General features: G+C 40.1%; 1 non-coding gene across 1 annotated transcript; it reads left to right on the forward strand.

Moving 5' to 3' along the window:
• The first annotated feature begins 782 nt into the window (after positions 1-782).
• Positions 783-854, forward strand: TRNAP-UGG (transfer RNA proline (anticodon UGG)). Its single transcript has one exon. It is a non-coding gene; the product is annotated as a tRNA-Pro (tRNA).
• The last annotated feature ends 10546 nt before the right edge of the window (positions 855-11400 follow it).

An 11400-nucleotide genomic window follows, 5' to 3' on the forward strand; every position in this document is an offset into this window, starting at 1 on the left:
ATGTCAAGCGAATAAAATGACAATGCTATATGACAGACAATCATGGCGGAACGATACAAGGTGGCAGCATGGTGACATACCTACATACATAAATAAGAATTCCATGTACTTTGTTTTTGTAAATTCGATGGACAAATATCAAAACCGTACTGCGCCGGAAGTTGATCTATCAAATCAAATAAAAAAAGATTATAATCAGCTGTTCGATGCGGCCACCTTGTATCGTTCCGCCATGCAGACAATGACATTTACTTTGACAAATGACATTTTTAAGCACTGAACACACCAAAAACTAAGAAACTGAACGCTCCCAACAGAGTTGCATTGTGCTTTTGACTTCATTAGGCATTCGATTAGCTACTAATGATTAATTATAGATTCGAAATTTGTAGGGAAGATTGAGCTCAATAAGCGTCTTAATGTAGAAAAATGCCTTTATTATTCAATTAGCCGTCTGTGTGAAAACACTATAAGAGCTCATATATATGAAACCTAAACTTTGTCTATAAACCTAAGAATAATCAATAAAATTTATAAATGTTGAAAACTGCTTCTGAGATTATAAACCTTAAGCCGATATACATAGAAAACATAGGGCTGGTCATTTCGGGACCTTAACAGCACGTGTGTTAGTTTTTCTTAACGTAACAGAAGTTTTTTAACAACGCAATAGCACAAAACGCCAAAAAGTAGACAGCGAAAAAATAACAAAAAAATGTGTATATGTATTTGATTTGCGTTATCGTCTTTATATACCATTAACCTAACAATTTCAGTTGTGCGGCTCAATGGTCTAGGGGTATGATTCTCGCTTTGGGTGCGAGAGGTCCAGGGTTCAAATCCCGGTTGAGCCCGATCGAATCTTTTAATTTTTACAATACTATTTCTAATTTTTATATACAATTTTATTTACAACATAAAGTTCCAACACCAATGGCATTCAACTTCTAAGCACCAAATCGAATGTAAAATTTTGGTATTTATGATGCGTTTGTAACCGCATGAATTCGCACAAAATAAACGGAAAATCAGGCAATAAAAATTATTTGTTTTAAAAGAAGAAAGAAAAAAATTTATTGTTGTATATGAAAGTGGGTGGGTGAGTATAAAAACGTTCTACATTTCTTTAAATTTGTGTATATCAAATTTTTTGATTATGCCCATAAAATAAAATGTCGCAACATTAACAACAACAAACCATATATTAAGAGCAGATATTAAATATGACATCTCGATACAACAACAAAATCATGTTTGGCTTTTTGCATTAACATATAAAATATATAAAGAAACAATAAGCAACTGTCAATGTTATTTTATTGTCGCCCCTCCTATCGCCCTTTACTACCAACAAAACTTGCTAGTGGGTGAAATAAACGTGAAATTTTGCATATAAAAATTCAATTCAGGATTTTGTCGTTGTCATTGAAACTTTTTTTATGTGATTATTTTACTCCTTTAGTAGCGTATTACCGTTGTACAAGTTAAGGTTTAGTCAAGTTTTTTATGAGTGTCTATGAGCCGATGATGCTTATTCATATTGACTCAGTAGAACCACAAAGCTCATTTGCATATTCTTATTCTTGCTGGCGTTTTCTCCATATGCTTGACATGTTCACTACTTTCATACAGATGAAGATCTTGGGAATACAAAGTCTGCAAACAAAAAAAAAACAATCGTGTAGTCGTTTGATATACAAGCAATAACAATAACAACAACAAATTACAAAAAAAAAAAAACTGTGATATGTGTATTCCAATCGAATGGCGTGGGAACTGTTTGCTATACACTGTACAATTGTTGGGGGAATTCCTTGGTTGTAAAACTTGAAAAGCATCTAAAGACTTGAGGGGATCAGTAACAGTTCGACATATTTTTAATACTTTATACATTTATTCTTTTAAATATCCAAACTTTTGTAGGTTGAGTCAACCAATGTATAAAGTGGAGTGAAGACTTAGGCGAACCCATGCGGACTAGGGGGCTTAGAAGATACCCAGTATGCCTGTCGTACGAGGCGACTAAAATACCAAATTGATTTAAAGGGTTGTGTAGCGCAACCCTTTTAAGGGGTTGCCAGGCCAATATATAGCTTTTCCAACACAACTGTAAACCTCACCTACCCGTGGCGAATCCTGTTTCTTTAAAATCCGAGGCTCTGCCGACCTCAAGTTCCTTATGGATCTAAAGGGTAGGAGGGCGGTATGGCCTGAAGGTTTCATGTGGTCATACCAAATCGTTCCCGATATGGTCGGGCTAGTACCTTAATGGTGCTTGTTACCGGAACGTACCGGATCTGCATCCGGCAAAGGACTATCAACATCGATAACACTCCCCAATGCCTTCGGGAGTGTCCTTATCGCTACAACAACAGCAACTACAACAAGACTCGGGCAAACTCCATATCGCTCGACATAATTAAGAGGCTTGTACCTACGCCATTCCGCCCCGTAGGTGGGCTGCGGGAATTGGGTGACCAAGAATTGCCCCGTAAAACCAGAATATCGAGCGGACTGTGCTTACTGGATTGTGCAGTTGACATATACCGTTGCAGTTGGCCGTACGACTAATCCACAGTCTTATGTAGAGGGAGAGGAGAGAAGGAGAATCGAATTGCAAGCCAGGGAAAATGGAAGTGAAAAAAGCGGTATGTTGAACTTGAAGAGTGAAGTGAGCAAGTCGCCAATTAGCTTCGTGAGGGAGCGTTACGTTAATCTGAAGAATGAGAGTGGAAAGGTGTACGAAGAGAATAAGAGTGCCGAAGAGTACAAAGCAGAGAGAGTAAGGGAGTCCTCTCAGAGTAACGTACTGCGGAATGAGTGAGCGCTTGGTATGGGTCTGTAAAAGGTGGTCGAAGGCAGTTGGCTGACAACAGCTTCACTGCGATACTGTAACTGGTATGAGGAGGAAGCTTTTGACAGAATGAAGAAGCAGTGATCGGCTGGAGCCTACAAGCCTTATTTCAAAAGGCAGAAAGGAACGAGTCACACGGCCGTGGGAAAAGTTAGCTGTATTGATAAGTTAAAGGGACGGCAGGGGGATGCGTAGTGGTGATATGCGCACAACATAGATCACGGATTTGGAAGTGGGTGATAAGTCAAAGGGAGGTAACATCAAAACTCCCTATTTCTCGCGGAAGCCAAACGGTAGTGACATTGAGAATCTGGAGGAAAAATGGGTGACGTACTGAAGAAATCCCCTACTATGGCGCTGACTGATCACCGTGATCCCTTTGAACAGATGTGCTTGATATCACGTTTTAAACTTTTTCAAAGTTTAAGTTGTCATGTCCAGAGGTGGGTTTCCTGCTATGCTACACTACAAATGGCAGGTAACAAGATTGTAAAAGTGCTGAGTATAACATTTGATGGGTGAACAGATCGCGTCCTCCTCCTGCCAATGGCGGCAAAGATCAGCAATTTTTATTTAAAAAAACCGCGAGCCCACTAGCTAACAACTTTTTTGCCCAAAGCTCTTGAGAGTGTTATATGCATCTTATTTGCAACACTGTGCAATAATTATTTGAACACAGCGTACCGAACTTTTGTTAGTTCCACTATACCTATGCCTATAAGAATAGTATTAAAGATTTTCATATGCAGTACAAAGAACGTGTTAATGCAATAAAACTAATAGTTTGATATGACTATAATTTTTGCTTTTAACTTAATATTAATTAAGTGGTTGAGGGGATTTACCGCCATATACCGTTAGCATGTTTATACAACAACGATGAGTAGCGATTACATTTTATGATTTCACATTTGCATATAATAAACGACTTATTTTTATTAATCTGACACTACTTTAACAACGATATACTGTACTTATATTGAACTCCTCCTTCAGAGAAGAGAGACGTGCAGCCCGCGAGTTGATTCGTCTACGGGTGCTTTCTTGTAGAAGCCTCGAAGACAGCATGGATGCTTTTCTACACGGTTGAGGCCAGCAACACAGCTGCAACATGAAAACTCCCTGAGAAAAGTTCTATGAAAATTATATGATCCTTCCTCTTATACGAACAGTATGATTCAAGCAAAGTTTAATGACAAGCTGCATGAGGTTTACACTCTAAATGGGTCATGTTATGCGTGCGGATGAAGACGCTCCGATTAGAAAGTGATCCGCATTTGGTAGCAGAGAAAGGAGAGTTTGGAGAGACAGGTGGAGAATCACCATTGGTGCTCACAAGTGCTCGTTAGATTTCGCGAATTAGGAATGACTGGCGTAGATAGATAGAAAATTTATTGAGGATTGCACTGCGACCGTCGGTCTATTGTGCCCTCATCTCGTTCACAGCACCTCGTCCAAGCCGACTTTTTTGATAAACCCTAGCAGTTCTGTTGGCTTGAGGGATTGAATATGGGAATGCTCTTGTCATGGTGAGCTCATAAACTTAGCCCTGCGTCTTGAGATTGCGTCACATTCCAAGAGAATATGGTCCGCCGTCTCCGCTGATCAATCACAAAATCGGCATGTGTTATTCGATAGTATGTCCAACTTCTGCATGCAGCTGTCCAGTCCTGTAAGTATAGTTGTTATCTTTTGGGGGGCCTATTATTGCCCTATACCGGGTTGTGCTATAACCTCCTAACAGTAACTTAGATTGTCTCAAACCTGGCATATCGCGCCAGTGTTCTTCTCTCTTTTCCCTCTCTTCTTCTAATAAATGCCCCCTAATTTTCTGTGGGCCAACTTGCAGGAACGGCTTGTGACCGATGGGTCATGCTGTTGCTGCCTCTCTCTCCAGGTTTTCCGCCTGCTCATTGCACTCAGCTCCCCTGTGGTCTGGAACCCAGGCCAACAATACTACATTGTTTCCTCCTAATTGGTTCAGCTTTTCTACGCACTCAAGGACCAGTATTGACTTCATCTCGAACACCGAGACATTTGAGTATCCGCGCTGGAGGTCGGCGTACTGGCTTATGGCGAATATTTCCGCTTGAAAAATGCTCGAATATGCTCCTAGAGGTACTGATATTTTGGCTCTGGTTCCGAAGACTCCGGCTCCAATCCCCTCTGGCGTCCCCGAGCCATCCGTGTACCATACGATTTTGTGTAGCCGTTGTATGCTCACCAGTCTGCTTTCCTTCCATGTACTCTTGTCTCTCAAATACTCTACACCTTTTCTCAAAAACTATCTGCCTGAGGATATCATACCTCGGGAGTTGAGAGATTGCGATTTTCTCTCTCCGTTCCTTCATGTTGCGGGACATGATAACTTTACCTTTGCCCGAGCCCTCCTTCGCGATATTCAAGAGGGTTCGCTTGGCTGACTATTCTATCGCTATATTTAGCGGGGTTAGGTCGCGGATAGCCTCAAGCGCTGTTGTGGGGCATGTGCGCATAGCTCCTGCGATACACACACGCCAGTCGTTGAAGTTTTGTCAGCGATGCACAGGCTATCAAGCCATATGTTACGAAGGGTTTTACTGTCATAGTATAGATTCATCTTAGTACATGTGGGATGCAGCCCAATCATTTGCGCGCTACACGTTTGCATACCATGACGGACTAGAGCCACGAACTCTAGTTATCATTGAGTTGAAGTGTTGCTCCCAAAGAAGCTTGGTGTGAAAAATGACGCCCAAGTAATTTACTACTGTTCCATATTCTAGTGCTACGCCATCTATTGTTGTTTTTCTTAGGGCTGGTAGGACTGACGTAACTTGCCACGCAACGGCCAGTCTTCTAGCTGCTTTTTTCCTAGAGCTGACTTGCAAGGTGTTATAATAAAATTTGATTAACATCAACCAAGACCGTATACCTAACTCATCTTCGTTTTAACCACACTGAATATTAATCAAGCTATTCTGAAGTCGATACATATTACACCAACAACTTGCCAATCAATTGCCACAAACACAAATTGTCCATTTTCCTGTCCGGAAGGGAATTTTAAAATTTAAATATAAAATAAAATTACAATTGAAATCCTCAACATAATACATACTAACAAAATAAAAGCTGCCACTGTCAATCGCAGCGAATCTAAATAAGAACTCAATGAACTCAACAATTCGACCAACCGAAACCCAATCAAGCAGTGAAAGTGGCGGTGGCATAACCCACCCAACAAATTCACATAACATTGAAATGACAATCCCTATGCGTAAGCTAAGTGCGAATATATATATAAGTAAAAAGGTGACCAGTAAAAAGGTAATATTCGAGTAAGTGAAAGGAATGAGACATACTCGCAAGGAGGTAGTTGAGGATGTAGACGAATTTGCAACCACAGTAGCAGTGCTTAGCGTGCTAGTATTTTCATTTTGATTTTATTGTAGACGGCTGAAGAGTATAAAATATAAAAGAAGAATTTGAATACACCATTTATTTAAATACGTACCGCACTTGAGCATTTAGAGCATAATGAAAATTCTAAGGAGAATAAAATTTAAATGAAGTGGTAAGGCTTTTGGGTTGACTGCTTGGTATGGTTGACACTAAATTTTGTTACGAAACCCAAATATGTTATAAAAGAAGTCTAAAAATATATAACAAGAACCACTATTTTTTGTCTTAACCCTGCTGCTCTTATTGAAGGTAATTTTCTCTCAACTGAGAAATGACCAATGATTTGTCCACAAATCTGCTACCAAAATTGTATAATTCGTAGCCACATTCCCACCCAATTACTTCCTTGCATTATTACTCTCCAAGCACTTTATTACCAACACTTACAGTCCACAACTATAGTATCTTTCTTTGATGGTCTCACTCTCTTATGGACCAAGTCGCTTTGAATAACGAAATGTGATTCACGCGTATCCACGTTGACACCCGGTTGATTCCCGTCGATGAATCCACAACTGATGATATCATTTTTCTCTTTTCTAGGCCAGATTACGCTTCTTCCATCTTCCTAAAGTTTGCTCCTTGTTAGCGTCACTCTTTTTCTTTTAAGACCAACTGAAGACCCCTCTTCAGTCTTCATACAATTTGTACCTTGCCATGCTCAATTCCTAGCTTCAATGCACCTGAGGTACTAGCGCTGTAGAAAACAATGGCCCACGTTACCCAATTTTGCGCAAGCGGAATATTAAATAATCGTTTCCTATTTACTCCGCATTGGGTTTACCACCTTTTCCATACTGGCCCTACCAAACGACGACGGTCAGCTTAAGCTGACCTGTATAAGATCGGCGATACTACTACGTCAAAACATCCGAAACCGTCTGAACATATAATCCTTTTAGATTTGCTCGCTTCGTTACGAAATTCCGTTTACTATTTATGAAGCTCTTAATTCTTAGTCTCTCACGCATTTAATGGGAGGGTGAGCATTTGAAATGAACTAACCTCTCAATGTCCGTCGCAAAATCTGTATTCGCTTAAGTTAAGAATTTATCATTTGCATTCCAGTTGTTTACTACTGAGTTTCAGTAACTGAAAAGGATCACAACTGTCAAATCATGAAACTTTGATACCCTGTCCCCTCTGTCTATAACTGAAAAGATATGCGAACCGTTGGTGTCTTCAACTGCTCGGTAAACTGAAATGCCATATATGTATATATTCTGCTCATCTAGATTCATCTCAATACTGGAAGCCACCTGCTCTTTAAATTCCCCCCTTTAGCAGCGAAGATATGCGTGCCTTTTGTGAGTCGTACTGCTCTGCCAACTGAAATCTCATATACGTCTTCTGCTGATAAAGCTTTACCTCCATACGGCACTGAAATCTGGCACGAAACACGCGCTTCCTATCTTTTCACTTGATCTGTTTGCCACTGGATTCTATATTTCATTCTACTTGTTGTTATTGCTGTAGCGATAAGGACACTTCCCGAAGGCCTTGAGGAATGTTATTGATGTTGAGGGTCCTTTGGCGGCTGAGCCGGTACGTTCCGGTGACAAGCGCCAATAAGGTACTAGCCCAGCCATCTGGGGAATGATTTGCTATGACCACATGAAACCTTCTAGGCCATACCGCGCCCCCTCCCCCTAGATCCATGAGGAAATTGAGGTCGCCAGAGCAGCAGTTGTTAACGAAACACGATTCGTCACGGGTAGGTGAGGCTGAAAATTGGGTTGGAGAAGCTATATATTGCGTTGGCAACCCCTTCAAATGGTTGCGCTACACAACCCCTTGAATCAGTTTGGTATTTTAGTCGCCTTTTACTACAGGCATACCTGCCGCGGGTATATTCTAAGCCCCCTAACTCACTGGAGTTATTTTATTCTACTCTTTCGTTTTTATTGCTGCCTCTTTCTCATCAGGATGAAAGACATATTCTATTATTGAACAGTTCCTGTTCAGACAACAATTGTAACGATTTTGATATGTGTGACATTGTATGGTCACCATGTATGCATTTCCAAAATCTTTGCCCTTTAGTTCTTTCAGAATCCAGCTGCTTTAAATTGGGGGCGGGTATTTGTAGAAAGGTTTGGAGCTCCGTTGAGATAACGCTCGAGAAGAGAAGACTTTGGAAGTACGGAAATCCAACTTTTTTAAAAGACTTAAATCTCATCAAATCTAAACAAAAAGGGCAATTTTTGGTCCAAGTGGACCAAAGTGGCAACCGTGATGTTAAGCGCTCAAATGAATGAGAACAATGCAGTAAGAGATAGACGCTAGCTGACAAGTCGAAGCAATACAGCAACCAACAACAATGCCATAGTGAAGGCAATGAATACATCGGAGGTACAATGGCCAAGACAATAATGGCGGTAAGTCTAAATTGTTCAAATAAACTGTCACAGATTTTAATTTTAACCATTTGAATATAAAATTGCGTACAATAATGAAACGGGCAGCTGTTGGTTGGTTAGCGAGCGCTCAGACGGTGAACGATGGGCTGCAGCTGCGGAAATTGAGGTGACAACGGAAAAGTCATTTTATTAGTAACTTCGACAAATGGACTTTGAGGATTTCGATGACATAAAATGCGCTCGAAAAAAGTAGAAACAGTAACAAGGGTCTATGTTGAGGAATGTGCAAAGCAAATATAACAAGCGCTCAACTCATTAGTGGTTTTGTATAAAAGTTTATAAATATGCAGTGATTTGTCAAACAAAATAGAAAGTAAGGTACTAAAATGAAGGCAAACGAAAGCAAACAAAGCCAAACATTGCAAGCTCATTAGCAGAAAATCGAGATTACGATTGTCATTGTCACTGTCACACATGATGGTCCAGCCAGCATAAATCAAATGCATACGAAACAAATAGGACAAAGCGGCAAACAAATGGTTGGTCAAGTATCATATTTCACAAATTTGTAAATTACACATTAGCACATAAAAACAAAAAAAATAAGCGAAAATAAAAAGAAAAAAATTGTGGTCGGGATTCAGCCCGGTCTGAACAGTATACCACGTTGTAAAATCCTTCAGGCTTTCAATGCACGGAAGTTTTCGGTACCGCTCACTAGGCGTAGTCAGCAACAATACAAGCTTGTATAGGGGCTTCCTTTCTATATTCAGCTGGCATAAGATTTTGAGCTGAAAAGATGTTGCGCTAATGGGCCTTTACTTTTACTGGAACACATGCCAATATTCCCGAATGCAGTAGGAAGGCGAATCAAACTGTTCGCCAAGAGTGCGGGACATAGGGGTTACACTACGGCCCTCAGAACCACTACGAGCTGTGTTCTTATATAGAACACCGTGCTCCCCATTAGGGAGACAAATGAAATGGTGAACAAACAGTTTCTGTTGAATACCTAGAAACCTTGGCATCCCAACAGACATCTGATTGATGAGGCTACATCTCCCAGGGGTTTAAGGGGTCATCTCCGTAAGCATTATGAGGAAATACGACACCTGAGAATACAGCCGTATGAAGCAAAAAATCACAAGTAGGTCCTCAGTGATATCCACAAACAGGCTCGGGACTCCATGCAGGGAATTGGCCGGCGAATCTAGTAATTAAAGAAAAATACTCAGAACTAGCACAATAGGAACTTCAACTTCGATATGGATACTGTAACAGGTAAAACTCTTACCTAACCAGAATCAACTCCGACATACAAAATGCATGTGCTGCTTGCAATGTGTCCCCACATGACACCAACCATCTCTTCAATTGTAATAGGGAACCAACGCCTCTAACACCCCTCTCACTATGCTCCACCCCTGTTTAAACTACAAGTTTCCTTGGACTCCCACTGGAGGATATTGATGACAATTTGTGATCGGTCGCACCTTTTGGATGTGGTAAAGCTCTGCTACAACAACAACAATAGTGCGGGACATAATTCAGTAGAAAACTTGGAAATTTTGTTTCCATCCAGTCGATTTCGGTATAATTCAACATCCCTAGCACTATTCGCCTCGTGACCGTGTTCATTGGATCTTCTGCATAATCTCCCGATGAAACTTGGGAACTCTTTACATGTTCATTATCCATTGTCCTTCTTAACCAGTCGCTGAACTATTACGTCACTGGCTAAGACTTTCTCGAATTTTGCTATTTCGCTAGAATTCAACGTCTGCATAGAAGTTTCCCTTTAGGCTCTTTCTAATCGGCTAATTTATTTGCAATTCGTCAACAGATCCCTGTATTCTTCCATTTACTGCTCTTTTTCTGACTTGATAATACTCTCCATCTGCTGAAGAATCCCAAGCCCTTTTCTTCACAATGTCAGCTTTGCTTCGTCCCTGGATCTCGAGTGATGGTAGGATTTATTGAATGTATTTATTAACATATTGTTTATGAAATTGTTGAATTCCTCCAACTCTTTAACAGTGGTGAGCTTCTTAACTTGCCCAAGTTTGCTATCTAAAAATTTTGGAATTTGGCTACTTCAAATAGAGTTTCTAAAGACTTTCAACTTCTCCAGCCTCTTTGAGGAGATACTGAAGATGGTATATACTTAATCTGGTTGGCATATTAGGGGACCGGAGGGCTTTCTATGTCATGATTGGAGGTCAATATGATATAGGCATTATTACTTGATATTAATCCAGCATATCTAGGAATACGATCCCTGTTGGGTGATTGCAAATTGCCTTAAAAGATACACAACTAAGCATGGATCTAGCTTTATCTTCTTCTAATAGGCGCGATTACTCACTTATTGCCATTGATATCTTTTGACGTAAGTACAAGAAAACTTGCAGTTTTAACAGGGTTTGACCAACAAGGCATGTGAAATAGAGGTGTTGATTCCACAATGCAATAGAAAAGATCGTTAGGTTTACGTGGAAACACAAAACAGGCAGGACATACCGAGCCATTACCGCCAAAATAATGTATCCCACACCATAATCGATTTTTCTTTTGTTATCGAAATCGATAGTTCAACATCATTTTCATCATCTGTCAAAATTTCATGGCTGTAGATTAAACCGTTATGAGTTTATAACAAAAACAATTTTAATGTAAATGCATATGGTGACTTGTTTACATTTTCTTTGAACGCTTGTGTGGGATACAAGTAAATTCTCTTTT

The sequence above is a fragment of the Eurosta solidaginis genome, chromosome 1 (genome assembly GCF_040869045.1).
Source record: "Eurosta solidaginis isolate ZX-2024a chromosome 1, ASM4086904v1, whole genome shotgun sequence".
NCBI classification, from domain to species: Eukaryota; Metazoa; Arthropoda; class Insecta; order Diptera; family Tephritidae; genus Eurosta; species Eurosta solidaginis.